The sequence below is a fragment of the Amblyomma mixtum genome, chromosome 2 (assembly GCF_055824585.1).
Source record: "Amblyomma mixtum isolate Tamu chromosome 2, ASM5582458v1, whole genome shotgun sequence".
Classification (NCBI taxonomy): domain Eukaryota; kingdom Metazoa; phylum Arthropoda; class Arachnida; order Ixodida; family Ixodidae; genus Amblyomma; species Amblyomma mixtum.
In genome coordinates, this window is record NC_143013.1 from 133,377,293 (window position 1) to 133,393,590 (window position 16,298).

The following is a 16,298-nucleotide window of genomic DNA, read 5'->3' on the forward strand; positions in this document are numbered from 1 at the left end:
ACCACTTACAGTTCGCGCAGCCAAAATAGCCTTTATGCAAAGTTGTGAATATGATAAAAGGAGCGTAAATAAAAAAAAATAAAAAAAAATTGTTAAGTGTCGTGTTGCGTTCAGTGCGAGTTTGGGCTTGAATAACATGCGTAAAAAATTCACTGGATAGCGCTTGGATGAAACTGAGTTCTATTAGAGCTGAAACCTTATGTCTGCATTTGGAAAAACGAAGCACTTCAAGAGCTTTGGAACGATGCTCGCGAATCATATAAAATTGGTGAGCCCGTTTTTCTGCTTAGTATTTAGGTAAAATTCTATGGAAAAAGGAATGCTTGTCTCACTGCTATCTTTTGAAGGCATTCGAATAGCTAAACATTAGTAAGACCGCAGGCAGCCTCATGCCTTCATCGTTTGTCTGTTAACACTGAGAGCACTGAATGTGCAGGATGACTTCAGCAGAAGTCGTTAGCGCGGTTCTTGGTAGGATTAGTACTGGAAAGCAATATCACTATTTCCACTTGCAAAAGCTTTAACTGACGTGGTCTGCATGTCAGCGAAGGAGGTGGAATGTATTAAAGGTCACGGTAAGAAAATAGAATCTAAATTTTACACAGTGAAGACAGAAGGAATGGAAATGAACATGCTATAGAGTGACCAAATTTAAGTTTTGGTCGGTGGTAATTGCAAAAGGGTCGTTATTTTAGCTGGGCTATATATAATTAAGTAAATTAATTTTTTGGCGTGCCATATTCCGTTCAGTGCGAAAACATAGCGCCAACCGTTGCAAGGGTTCGTTTGCGATTGGCTACTAAGCCCAAAGTCACGGGACCGAATCCCGGTCAGGGTGGAGGCTAAATGCAAAAACTCTTCCGTTCTGCGCAATGTAAGCGCGCGTTAGAGATAGCCCTGGTGGTCGAAATTGACCCCAAACCATTACTATAATCTCTTGCACTCAAAGTGTGCCTCCGACACGCTGAAAACTACTCGTCTTACGATACCTGCAATGTAGGAAGATCAGTGAACGCCGAGCTCGCAAAGCCGGTTCTTTTCCTTCGTTCACAGTTCACAGTTCACAGGTTACAAAGTTTCTGTATTTAGCTTTTCTCCATCGCACCGTCACACTTGTGACTTTGCTCATAACACAACGCAGAACGCTGTTTTGCGGTTTTGTACCATTTAGAATAATCACCTTTTTTTTGCACCCCTTCTTTGGTTTATTTGTGTATTGCGTGACACCGCATTTCATGCTTTCTATTCGGATGTAACGGAAAATTTAATGTGGCATTTATGTTTTTGGTGTGCTTGCTGGAGAAAAAAACAGTTTTTTTGTTGTTTTTTTTGCCATCCCTGCTGAATATTTGTCTATCCTTTAATATGGCGCCGCCAAAAATGCACCGATAGTTTTATTCGCATTTCACGCGATGACATGTTTTTTTGCGCTTTCAATTTGTTGGCTGCATTCTATTTTTTTTTGTCGGACCTGTCAACAATCTTTTGCTAATGGTACTGAAAGTGTTTTGTAATTTCTGAATAATAAGTTGGGAATAAAAGATAGTGATGATGATATAATTTTTCCTAAACCCGGTAGAAAGTCGCTAGAATTCGGTACGAAGGTAAGTGCGTGACAAGCATTAGGGGCGCGAGAGATATTTTGCACCGGACGCGCCTTGCAAACAGGGGCAGTCTGCGCCTCCAGACACACCAGTCGTTGCAATGCCACGAGCACAAGTGGGAGGCAACGAGCACAGCTTGTACCGTGCGTGGTAAGCACCGGCTCTTGTTCTTTCCACCTCTTCATCCCACAACACCTTCGATGGGCTCAGGGAGGCGGTTCTGGAGGGTAAAGAAAAAACAAAAAAAAAACGCCTAACCACAACACAAGCGGGTAGGGATATCCAGACGAAACTGGGGCTACGGTAGGCACTACAAACTAGAGAGCAAGTCCCAAATTCCGACACCTGCAAGAGAGAAGATCTATGTAAACCCGACACCCAGACACATGCATCACGAGCGGTAGAAGGGTAGAAGGAGAGCCAGTGTCAAAGCACAGCAAAAAAAAAAAAAAAAAAAAACTGCGGAAGCAGTACATGTGGACATCGGGGCCTATGCCGAACGAGGCAAGTTCGCAACTGCTCCGGTCGACAACCATAGGGGGCCAATCACCAGGGCTTCAATCTGTGCCAAAGATCCTGCCGAAGCATTATCACTGGCCATTGCCATCACCATCAATACTCAAGACCAACAGAGGAAGTCATCACACGTAGTGACGGACTCCCAACAAGCCTGCAGGGAGTACCTGAAAAACCTCAGGGGAGTGCGAGCACACAATTAAGTACACTCTCACACTCACACAGAATAACATGGACATCTGGCCACGAAGGCCTATGCGGAAACGAGGTATCGAATTATCTATCACAAGCTCTCACAAACTGGGTGGATCCCTACCCCGCCCCATCCTAGGACTGTATGGTGACAGGCTAGAAGACCTTAGGCTATAAAGAAGACATTTCTCACCGCCACGCAAACAACTGTCCTCCTGGCATGCCACTGACTGGAGGAGAATACAAACAAACACATATCCAAGTATTCACATTTCGAACAAGACCAGACCGACACAATAGCCAAGTTACTGTCCTTGGTGCGGAGCAAGCCCCACGCTCTACCATACATCTTGGGTATACGAGGACAAACCGGACACAAAGTTAATAGTGCCACACCCGACAAACGAGCAGTGGGAGGAGGCCCTGACTAGCGACAACGTGGACCAGCAAGCCTGGATCATCCAGATAGTCCGCATATCAGCATCCGCCACCGGAGCCCTGGACTAGGGACCCCGACCACCCGGCTCCTGTGAATTAATCTATCTAATTAAAAGTTTTCTCTCTGTCTCTCTTCGTCCCATCTCTCACAGCGCATTGATGGTAACCGTCAGAGTGAGACAGTTATCGCAATTGACGTGTCATAAAGTCCTCGTGACGAGGCTGTAGTATATACTGGACACAGAAAAGCGCTGAGGTTAAGTGCTTGGATTTGTTACGTAGTAGAGCAACACTATAGGCTATCAGTCGTGCCGTATTGAATGGTATCGAAATAATTTGGAGCTAAAAAAAAAAAACATCCAGGGAAAGGTACCAGAGAACTATGGCGATCAACACCACACTGCCTTGATTTGCAGCATTTACATGACTCAACAGAGTGCTGGTTGAGCCAATTATTACGGAGAAAGAGCATGTTTTGAGATGGGAAGGCGCGTGCCATGCGCTGTTAACAATAAAAAAAAACGTCCAAATGGTAGTAAATGGCTGGTCCTCTAGCGCACACCCAGAAAGAATTTTTGTTTACTCCATATAAATGGAGTATTTATTTACTCCCTTTTACAAGGGAGGTACTTAGGAATGCAAAGGAGCGAATATTTTACTACCCCCCGAAATAGAGCCCAAAGATGGCGCCACATTTATTTATCCTCATTCAGGCTCATTCTTGCAGCAGTGCCAGCAGCGGAATCAGGCAGTAGCTGCGGGGGCTGCCGGCAACCTAACTTGGGAACCAGCGCTACGCTATAGTGACCCCGCGTCACGCGTTCTTTCCGCCGTCTGCAAGCCCAGCGGCAGCGTAGGCGGAGGCGGTAGGAGTCGTCTGCTTGCCGTCTGCTTTTGCTGCACGAGCTCGTTTGGTTATGAATGTTCGTAGATAAAGGAATGTAAAATTAGAATGATTAGTTCAAAACTGAAAAGGAGTCGCGCGGTAGTTTTCACAACGCTCTATTTGGCTAAAAACCAGAACAGAATTCGATGAAAATGAAACACCCTGAAGGTAGTTTGGCATGGCGGTGCTTACTCTCATATTCACTTCTTTAAAGCTTGGCTTTTGAATATGACTCAGGAAAAATGTAAATTCATCTGCTCAATCTAAAGCTCAATGTTAAAACTATGTTTTATCACAGTTACACATTCATACAACGCATTATAATATGCTGCCACACACCGCTTGAACCACACAGAAAAAAGCTGCGAGAAATAAGCTAAGCGGAGGCTGTAAGGGGGGGGGGGGGTGAGGGCGGCACTAACAAAGGAACGTCAGGTATGGTTAGAGCACTGTAGGCTTCAAAGGGGCAGTTAAATTATTAAATTATGTAGCTTACTGTAGCGGAAAACGGCGACAAGCCGATATCTTGTACGGCGGCAGGCGCCCGTGAAGGAGCAGTTGTGAGTAGAGATCAAGCGACGATGGTAACCAAGGGGTCGTCACTCACCGCCATTATCAGACGACTGACCAGAAGCAGGCGAGACGCTAGATGGCGGGGCGGATGGCACAAAATGTTTTTTTTTACTCCATTGGAGACTTCAGGTGCATTCAGATCAAGAAACTCCATTTAAAAATGGGAGTTATAAGGAGGAGAATCCTCCTTTATTGTTCATTATTGAGTGTAAGGAGTAAAATAGGTCATTTTATACATTTTTACACTATATTCATGGGGTAAACGCTTCCGCATAGAGAGTTTAAATGGTGACGCCAACCATTTAAACTCATATTTGGGTTGATTCTTGTTTAAAGTGCACTACTTTCTTGACAAGCATTTAAAAGGGGGAGCAGCTGGCAATACGCAAGGTTTATGCAAAAGTGGGAAGAAAATGGTGGAACTGCATATCAAGAGGAATGGCCGTAGGGTGAAGGGGCGCGCAAAGAAAAAACGCTATTGGTGCTCATAGAACACTGTCATGTAAACTGTGATGAAGAAGTGCCCGCGCGGCAGCGGGACTGCACTCGGCGAGCGCGCGCTTCCTGTTGGTGCCGTTGGAACCAGTGCCTGTCGGTGAACGCCGTTCCGCGCTTTGTGCTTTGTGTCGAACTGTGCTTTGCCATTTCGGAGTTCGCCAACTGACCATCCTCGGTCACGTCGTCTCTAAACACGGCATCCTTCCGGATCCCGCAAAACTTCGTGCGGTCGCCGAATTTCCGAAGCCGTCCACGCCCAAAGAACTGCGGAGTTTCATCGGTCTATGCTCATATTTTCGCCGCTTCATCCGGAATTTCGCCACCATCATTTCACCTTTGACGCGACTTCAAGCCCAAAATTCCTTATCGTCGTGGTGCTCCAAATGTGATGATGCTTTCGCTACAATGCGCCGGCTCCTTACTTCACCAACCATACTTCGCCATTACGACCCGGACGCTCCGACCGAGATCCACACGGATGCTAGTGGCATTGGCATTGGTGCTGTGCTGGCACAACGGAAGCCTGGGTTTCATGAATATGTCGTCGCCTATGCCAGCTGCACACTTTCTAAAGCCGAGATCAATTACTCCGTGTCCGAAAAAGAATGTTTGGCCATTTTGTGGGCAATAACCAAATTTCGACCATATCTCTACGGCCGCCCCTTCGACGTAGTCACCGACCACCATGCTTTATGCTGGCTGTCGTCCTTGAAGGATCCATCCGGCCGACTTGGTCGTTGGGCACTGCGACTTCAGGAGTACGACATTCGAGTCATCTACCGTTCCGGACGCAAGCACTCTGACGCCGATGCCCTCTCCCGCTCACCGCTACTTGCCAACGATGCGACAATCTCTAGCATTGACCCCGTGCTCTCTTCGTTACGCCCTCCAAACATGCATCTGGAGCAGCGCAAAGACGCCTGGATAACCTCTCTCGTGCACCTCCTCTCCGGCCGCACTACGTCAGCGCCCTCCCGCTCGCTTCGACGTCAAGCCCGCCATTTCACTTTGCAAGACGGTCTTCTTTATCGCCGGAATTATGCCAGAAGGTCGAAAATGGCTGCTTGTCATACCTCGCCACTTACGTGCTGAAGTCTGCACATCTTTTCATGCCGAACCCCAGAACGCCCATGCTGGTCTCTTAAAAACATACACGCGCCTTCGGCACCGGTACTACTGGCGCGGCATGTATACCTTTCTACGAAAGTATATTCGCTCATGCCTTGACTGCCAACGCCGCAAGTCACCACCGCAGCGCCTTTCCGGGCCATTGCAGTCTTTACCTTGTCCTGCCCGTCCGTTTGATCGTGCGGGCATCGACCTTTATGGGCCTCTGCCGCCTTCTACTTCTGGTCACCGCTGGATTGTCGTCGCTGTCGACCATCTTACGCGCTATGCCGAGACGTCCGCTCTTTCGACGGCTACAGCCAGAGAAGTCGCTTTCTTCATTCTTCGCAACCTCGTTCTTCGCCACGGTGCTCCCCGCGAGCTTCTCAGCGATCGCGGCCGCGTGTTTTTATCCGACGTTGTTCAGGCGCTTCTACAAGAATGTCGCGTAGTTCACAGAACAAGCACGGCGTACCATCCTCAGACGAACGGGCTGACCGAAAGGTTTAATCGGACGCTCGGTGACATGCTCACTATGTATGTCACTCCCGACCACTCTAACTGGGACCTCGTACTCCCATTTGTGACGTACGCCTACAATACCGCCGTCCAGTCTACTACAGGGTTTTCGCCATTCTTCCTCCTTTATGGACGCGAACCTACCTGCTTGATTGACACCATTCTCCCCTACCATCCTGACGCATCTGACTGCTCGCCTGCTTCTGAAATCGCCAAGTACGCCGAAGAATGCCGCCAACTAGCCCGATCCCTCACGTCTGACGACCAACATCGTCAGAAAGAACGGCGTGATTCTGGCCAACCCTTTGCCCACCTACCCGCCGGCTCCCTTGTTTGGCTCTGGGTCCCTTCTGGTCCTCCTGGCCTGTCGTCCAAGTTCCTCACCAAATATCACGGCCCCTACCGTGTTGTCTGTCAGAGTTCCCCCGTGAACTACGTTGTGGAACCTTTGACACCCTCCTCTGACCACCGCCGCCGTGGCCGTGAAACCGTCCACATCAGCCGCCTCAAGCCCTACCACGAACCCGTGATGTGTACCACGCCGTGAGTAGCCAGGATGGCTCCTCCTTCGCCGGGGGCCATTGTGATGAAGAAGAAGTGTCCGCGCGGCAGCGGGACTGCTCTCGGCGAGCGCGCGCTTCCTGTTGGTGCCGTTGGAACCAGTGCCTGTCGGTGAACGCCGTTCCGCGCTTTGTGCTTTGTGTCGAACTGTGCTTTGTGCGTTGTACCCGAAAAACCCATTACAAAACATTCTTTTTTCTATTTACGCGAACATACGAAGAGATGGCCACTCCTTTTATCAACAGGAGAAAACGCACTGGGACTGATGACATGAAGCTGAAGAAACAAGTAACAATATAGACAGCAAAAGAAAGCATGAAGACAAAATATACTATAAGGAATTATATGACCCAATTACATAAAATAGAGCATATGCATTCAGCAGTGATGTTTCCTAATCGCAGTAAACAATATAGGAACCAAAAATACGTTAAATGAATGAGATACAATGAGCAACAAGAATAACAATAAGGGTATACTGTATCAGACACGTTAGAAATATACAACTGATTGCCAGGCAACCCATGAGAAAGCCTTTGCAAGGTATGGAAGGCTTTTCATTACTAACTGTACTTCGGACTGCGACATGCATGGCAGTTGATTTAATTTGCGTTTTCTTTTCTCCTCTATGCCACACAATGCTATGCGCTGCTGTTTACGTTAGGCATAGCCAGTTATTTCACGAGTCGTTTTCGTCGGCACTTACTTGAATCCTTGGAATTCTAACAAAGATACGAATTTCGCATTCTATTGCTTAGTCTTCGCGAACAACTCTCGTGTTCGCCATTTACCGAGAGCTGATGCAACAGGAACCGCTACCTAGTAGAAGCAGCTCTTTTCCTTTAAGGAAGAAGCCGTTCCCTAGCGTTTGACTCAGCGGCTGCCGCTGATGGCAATGGGCATCGGTGAGCAGGGGAGCAAAGAAAAAAAGAGGAATTCTTTGTCTAGTCAGTTGTCGAGGGAACAGGAATACGAAAAGGGCCCCTGGTTCAAATCATGCCTCATGTAGCTCATTGCGGTGTCCACTGAGGCAGTAAAGCGGCAACTAGCCAGATGTCGGTTGCATCAGCTAAAGGATTTGGCGCCACCGTCAGTACTCAGGGAATGTTTTGTGGCTCATGAAACCTGTGCAGACCAGCGGGGGTTAAGCGCAGGCGAAGATTGGCGTTATGTAGCGTGCTACAAAGTATGCGTTTGTGGCCGCCTCAGGAACTACCGTGTGGTTAAAGACGAAACAATGCAAACAAAGAGGCTTACTGACTGGATGCAGCAGTTCCATGGTGTTAATCGAAAGCACTGCATAAACATTAGGCCTCTTGTTCGAACCTTTGGCCTTCTCGATGGTTCTATATATTTATTCTATATAGCGCTCTCGTGTTCTTCCCCCGGCTTCCATACTTAAGGATTTGAGATGAAAATATACAGTTAGAAAAAATGCCTTCTTGAAAACTATGCGAGTGCGATATATTACTATTGTTTCTGTTATCTATGAATTGCTTTACGAGATTTGATATTCTGTGCCACTAAAATACTTGTGGAAATCTTTACACACAAGGGCCGGGAAGTGTAGCTTTATAATTTTAGACGCCGAGCACTTTCACAAATGCAGAAGAAAGGACAGACGCATCGCCCCGGTGAGATCCAAAACCACGGCCTTCGCATGTCGTGTACGGTGCTACCCCTGCTCGGCTGGCCGCGTGCAGAGGGGTTGAGTTGCCTTTCTCCATTGGACAATAAAAGTTTGGACTACTAATGATACTACTACTACTACTACTACTACTACTACTACTACTACTACTACTACTACTACTACCACTACTACTACTACTACTACTACTACTACTACTACTACTACTACTACTACTACTACTACTACTACTACCACTACTACTACTACTACTACTACTACTACTACTACTACTACTACTACTACTACTACTACTACTACTACTACTACTACTACTACTACTACTACTACTACTACTACTCTACCATTTGGGCTACGGCGTCGGTTGTCGAACGTTTTACTTTCGTGGCTAGTATTACAAGTAGAGCTATTGCTTGTTTATTTATAATTCATTTACCGCTGTTCCTGCAACATCAATTTATGGTATTACAGTGGCAAAGTAGAGACGGAGACACACACACACACACACACACACACACACACACACACACACACACACACACACACACACACACACACACACACACACACACACACACACACACACGCTCACTCACACAATAACACACACACACACACACACACACACACACACACGCACACACACGCACACACACGCTCACACACACACTAAGGCACACACACACACACACGCTCTCACACACACGCGCGCTCGCTCACACACACACTAACACACACACACACGCACACACACACAAACACACGCACACGCACACACACACACACACACACGCTCACACACACACGCACGCTAACACACGCTAACACACGCACACACGCTCATACACAAACACACACACACGCACACACACACACATCCACACGAACATGCACGCTCACACACACACACGCACATATATACACACAAACACACACACGCACGCACACGTACACACGCTCATACACACACACTAACACACACGCACACAGACACAAACATGCACACGCACACGTACACACTAACACACACATACATACACACAAACACACACGCTCACGTACACACGCACACGCACGCTCACACACACAAACACACACACACACACACGCATGCTCACACACACACACACACACACGCGCGCTCACGTAGACACGCACACGCACGCTCACACACACAAACAAACACACACGCATGCTCACACACACACGCGCGTTCACGCACACACACACACACACACACACACGCACACGCACGCTCACACACATATATATATAGAAACACGCACGCTCAACACACGAACACACACACCTTCATGCACGCCCACGCAAACACGCCCATACACACACGCACACACACACGCACACACGTACGCACACACGCACACGCGCACGCGCACACTCACACACATACTAACACGGACACACACACTCACGCACACGCGCACGCACACGTACACACGATCACACACACGCTCACACACACACAAACGCACACGCACACAAGCACGTGCGTACACAAGCCCGCTCGCACACGCACACGCGCGCGCACACGCTCAAACGCACATGCACGCACGCACGCACAGATCAGTCGCTCACTGGGTCAAGTAAGGCTAACGCCTTAAAATCTTCCAAGACATTGCCGATAGAGCGATCAGAACTCAGCCCCGTACACAAAAGAAGGGTTTTCGCCCAGTGGGTCAAGTGAGGTTTACGTCATAAAATCTAAGATATGGCCGATACAGAGATGAGCAGTCCGTCGTACGAGGCCGTCGCCTCGCGGTTAGCGGTCTTGCAGTATGGTTGCAGCATTTTACGCGACAGCTTAAGGCTCCAGATCTACAGAAAATCCGGCGTGGACATAGGCGTCAGCGATACTCCGGATTAGCCGAAAAGATGGCTACGTCACAGATGAACCCGTAGATTTGAAAAATGATTAAAACATTAAAAAACTGGTGATTAGAAGTTCGCAACATTACTCTGACGTCATTAGAATATAAAAGTATATAAAGGGAAGGAATTGCGGTGTAAAGGAAATTCGGGTAATTAGTGGGAAGCGAACCCCTGACCATCGGGTTCGATTCCCAAATAATTACTACACGTTACCACTACCTATAGGCCAAACAGGCCCGTCGGGTAGGCCCACAGGACTTAATGAAGGGTATTTCCTCAGGTGCTGCGTGAGGTTAGCGCAAAACATGCGTTCGGGAACATTAGATCATTATCACGATCAGTCTGACCGGATGGCAAAGGTTTGTGCCATGTCTCTCCAATTAAAACTGTCTTTTGCCAGCCGCGGCCACCCTGTCCCGCAAACTCCTTAATCTCTTCCGCACACCTAATCTTACATTACAAGTGACACTAATTAGACACTTGGCGGTAAATGTTAATAATATTGCGAAGCCCTTTTTTGTGTTTAGCTACGACATCGGCGTGTTTCCACTCTAGAGTCGAAGTGCTCGCATGTAGTGATCTAAAAAACATTGAGGGGGGGGGGTCACTTAAGCTCCGCCTTAAGGGTGTGACACGACAGCGTAGTGGGTTAATTCCCATATGTGCAGAGGGTCGTTCTCTGCTTTACATGCATAGATCCCTGGGAGTCCTCATAAACCTCGTGGCGCAGTGGTGCAGCGTTTAAGCGATGCGCCACTCCTCTGCGATGACAGGTGCTCCCAGCGGTGGGCCTTATGAGGCCCAGGTAGCTCTTCCTGCGCCACCAATAATTAACTTAACTGCCATCGGCCACTCTATCCGATGGTTGGTTGGTTGTTATAGGGTTTAACGCCCCAAAGCGACTCAGGCTATGAGGGACGCCGTAGTGGAGGGCTCCGGACATTTCGACCACCTGGGGTTCTTTAACGTGCACTGACATCGCACAGTACACACGGGGCTCTTTAGAATTTCGCCTCCATTGAAATTCGACCGCCACGGCTGGAATCGAATCCGCGTCTTTCGGGCCAGCAGCCGAGCACCATAACCACTGAGCTCCACAACAACAGCGCAGTCGGAACGCGGACAAGAAAGACTGACACAAACATAGGCGCGGTGTTTGTGTCAGTCTTTCTTGTCCGCGTTCCGACCGTGCTGTTGCTGTCAAGATGTGTAACCAACAAGCCAGCCACTATATATAAAACCACTGAGCCACCGCGGCGGCTCTATCCCGAGGTCAGGTTGTGACGACGCTGCAAGGTCACGTAATCACGTGACCTAAGTGGCCCACCTTCCTTCTACGTTGCTCTCTGGGACCACCTGGCGGAGTCATGTTCGTGATTCTTTGCTCACAGCGCCGACATCGCCGACACCGCATATTCTGGACAACGGGACCTATAAAGCTATTGCGTTAAAACAAATATTTTACAAAAGCCTTCCCGGGTGATTCCACGTACAGCCCGTGCCGAGGCGCCGCAGGTTATGAAGCCAAGGTCGGCCGCAGATGGCGCGGCGCACATCATGACGTCACAGCTCGCAACCAGGTGAGGAACTGCATTTCTGCTAAAACTATGGCCGATTCACAGCAAAAGGAAGGTGCCCAGGGCTCGCAGTCTACCGTACCGCCCACCTTCTTCACCGTATTTTTAAGCTCATTAATCAGCCCTCGCTGATGTGCTAAGCCGAGATGCTTAGTTCTGCGGATTTTATTGATATTAAATTCCGAATTGTGGGGTTTAACTTCTCGAAGCGACGGATGTGCAGTGAGGAGTGCCGTAGGAATGGACTCCGGATTAATACAAACTACCTAAGATTCTTTAACGTGCGCTGACATCGCAGAGGACGCAGCCGTTTCTGCATTGTGCCTCCATCTAAATAAAACCTCCGCACCGGGATCAAACCCGCGACGTTGGCAGCAGCAGCTAGGTGCCAAAGCATTGAGCCACCGAACTACTTTTTTTTTAATTGTATTTCGCGGAGTCTGAGTTTAGAGTGTTCAAAAGCCGCGCCCTCAACTACAGTAGTGGTCGTGCAGCGTCCTGTCATGCCGCAAGTGCCCCGGAGAACATGATCGAGCGGGGAAGGTGGCAGCTGTGCGGGATTGGATTGGATTGGAAAACTTTATTCACCGGCAAACTCCTTTAGCCTATCTACGACCTCAAGAGTACGAGCACCGATACCCTTGCTAAGCTGTTGTATAGTCTGGGGGTTGCGCTATGGTAGCTGGTGCCGCTGGTGAATGTTCTGACGGTTAGGCTCTAGGCGAAAGAAATAAACTCAAAAGTGGAAAGTTGGGCAGCTTTCGTCGTCGCTTGGTTTGCAGAGCACCGCGCGCCACATACGGATGTCGTGAGTTTGGTTTACAATGACGCCATGTGGCTTCTTTTAAAGTTTAACCAATTCTACCATCGCGAAGTTCCGTTCTATTACCGGAGTTTCTCATTGTTAACTTCAAGAAGCAAAAAAGAACTTCGGAGCAATAGAGCAAACAGGACAAGGGACAAAAGAACGAGTATACACACACAGCGCTGTGTGTGTCTACTCGTTCTTTTGTTCCTTGTCCTGTTTGCGCTATTGCTCCGAAGTATGAACCAACAAGCCCGAATTTCAACGTTGTTAAAAAAAAAAGAACTGTTTTTCATTTATGTGCATTTTTTTAGAAGGTTGGTACGCATGAAATGGTCAACAAATACCGTCTTTTCAGAGGAACACATGGTCTGACAAGGAATGCTGAGTCAGAGTGTATCATGGCAAATAAATTGCTGTAATAATTAACGGTGGGAAACTCATTCTGAAACCCTGGCTGCATTTCAACGACACCCTTCCCTAGGCTGCACACATGACTACGGAGAACATTGTGCGATCCCAAAGAAATGTTAACCATGCTTGTCACGACATAATTCTGTGTATGCTGTGTATAGTGCGCCATTGCATTGAGCAAAGCAGTTCGTCGGAACATCGAAAATGACCGGTTTTCGTGCTCTACACAGCTGTCACACTTTCGCACAGCTGTTTGCTACACTCCTGAAGAATAAGCGAACAATACGCTTGTCCGATGTGTTGTGGGCGCCTAACGCGATTTAGGCTTCCTCTTCCATTGTTTGCGTTCTTCACTTTGCTCTGTCTTCCCGGGGTTCTCCCTCATGTTGTTGCAGTTGGCCTAAAATGTGCGTGGCGCATTGCTGTGGTACGTTTTTGCTGAAGGCGTCGGCCGTAACCAGGTTGCTATAGACACATCAGTCACGCGATGGTGCCCTACACGGATAGGGCTCTCTTTGTTCCCTCCGTCTCATCTTTCCCGCCCGTTTCGTATATCTAAAGGCAACAGTTCGCAAACCATACAGAAGCAAACTCGGCGCCCTTTCCATTCTGTTGTCTTCTTCGCATAACAATATACCTTTTGTATATGTTTGTTTTATTGTACTTGCACTCTCCAGTGCTGTTCTCGCTAAAGCAGGCGCTAACAGCTCACAAAGACGACCATTGCTGCAGTTGAACCGCTGAGTGCAGGCATCACCTTAAACGCTGTCGTAATCGAAGCGCGTTCCCGCGTTCCGCACCTGTGGTACCGCGGCGAATTCAGACGTACAGCTGGGTCTTTTCTGGGTGCATTTCTTCGGAGCTCCAGTTGCTGCGGGCCCCACTGATTGCGCAGACTTCCCCTTGCCGCTGCGCCGCACCGGAGATGGCCGCCAGCGTGAGTCTTCAGCTGCGCACACACGGGCTCTTCCTCGCCCGAGCTCTCTTGGCCGGTTTTCTTTATTCGTCCTTCTTGAAGGCGACCGTGTGGGCGTCCATTTGGGCTGTTCTCACGGATTGCACGCAGAAGTTCTCGTCAAGAAAGATAGGCTGAGATGTCTGCTTCGCTTCGAAGAACTTGGTGACGAAGAGAACACGTCATTAGACCTTGTTGTCAGATGAAAAGATTCAGGGGCACTTTGTCTAAAGTGCGCAGAGGCGAAAGCGTTTTCCGCACCACTTTGACTGCTGCTGTGGCCCTGGTGGCGTCACATATAATTGAGTACTAATTACTAAGTAATCACAAATTACTAATTAATGGTTAATTATTGATTAATGCCTGAATACTAATTAACTGCTAATTAATGACGCTTAAGCTTCGCCTTTAGGAGTGGAACGCGACAGTGTGTTGTAGCGTTGCCAGGGAGTCCACGGAACGCCACCACCCGTTCGGCGCGATGCGTTGCCCTTTGAACGCAGCGCTTTTTGAGGAAAGGAAATGGCGCAGTAATTCTTTGTCTTCTCGGTGGACACCTGTACCGCACCATAGAGGAAGGGAGGAAGTGGGAGTGAAAGAAGAAAGACAAAGAGGGCCCGTAATGAAGAAAATGGAAATTGTATTTGAGGAAAGGAAATTACTCAGTAACTGTCTCAAGTATCTCGGTGGACACCTGTCAGAATTAAGGGGGGGGGGGGGGCACTTTTTTTGACCTAAAGTGCGGTCACTGATGTGTGGTTAAGATGTTAAGCTTCGCCTCTAAGAGTGGAACACGACAGCGTCTTGCAACGCTGCCAGGGAGTCCATAGAACGCCATCGCCCATTCGGTTCTACGCCTCGCTCGTCGGTAAATTGGTTTTTCAGGAAAGGAAATGTATCTGTCTCTCATATCTCGGTGGACACCTAAACCTCGCCGGAAGGGAAGGGAGGAGGATGGGAGTGAGCGCGCCTTTCCCTAGACGCGCCTTTGTTCATTCCGAACCGTCGAGCTGGCATGGCCGAAATTTTAAGCTGACGAAGCCTAGTCTCGTGCTGGCTGACCACGACAGTGTCGTATGTATATAGCGTTATGTGTATTTTTGTTGTGCAATGTCATGAGCCAAAGACAGGCAATAAAGAAAAAAAAAGCTGGCATGGCCGAGTGGTTAGCATGCTCGTCTCACACTCCGAAGACCGGGGTTCGATTCCCGAGCGCGACCAATTTCCGTCTCGGTTTTATTTATTTATATGGCCTGACTAGAGAAGTTCATTAGGCTAATTGTGTAATTAAGCAATTAACTAAGCTCAGTCACACTTACTTGGAGGATCACTATACGATCCCTTCAATTGGTTCCATGGTTACTAGCCAAAGTACAGTTGGCCCCGTTTGAAATTCGCGCACTGTGACGTCACGACCGTTTCGACCAATTGAAAAGCGTAACATTTCTGTCGACAACTGCTGCTTACAACGATGAGACATTAAAGGCTTCCGCCTTAATAGAAGGTCATCAGTGACTGTTAAAATACAGCCAACGACAAAAGCGGTATGCACAACGTGTATCGCTTCGATAAGTGGCTGGGTGTCTCACGGAGGGTCGGTGGTGAATTCCAGCCGGAGCCACTAAATACGGTGAGCACCGCACTATCTCCAAGAGCCGCAATATCGTCCACATTAATACAGACGACCCGCCGAATCCTTTATGCCAAGACGCTGCGCTCCTTGACTTCTCCCACTGAACTCGAGATCATTTTCTGTGCAAGAGTCGTTGTTTGGAGGCGAAGACTGCTACTGCCGAATGCGTGAGTAGTAGTAGTAAAAACATTTATTTTTTTTTTTCAAAAGGAAGAGTTAGGGAGTAGGGGGATGGGGATAGATAGATGTGAAGCTACAGTGGTCGGTCTTCCGTAGTCCAGGATACCGTTGGCCTCCGCCGCTGCCTTGGCCCTCGTCACCAGCATAAGCTGAGTGCTCGGGTCGGAGTCAGCCAGGAGGGCCTCCCACTGCTCTAGACTAGGGCTATTTACCTTTGGTATTAAAGGGCTTTTTTCGCAGCCCCAGGTGGCGTGGTACGTTGTGGCGTAGCCCCCACACCACACGCACTCTTTCGCGTATCT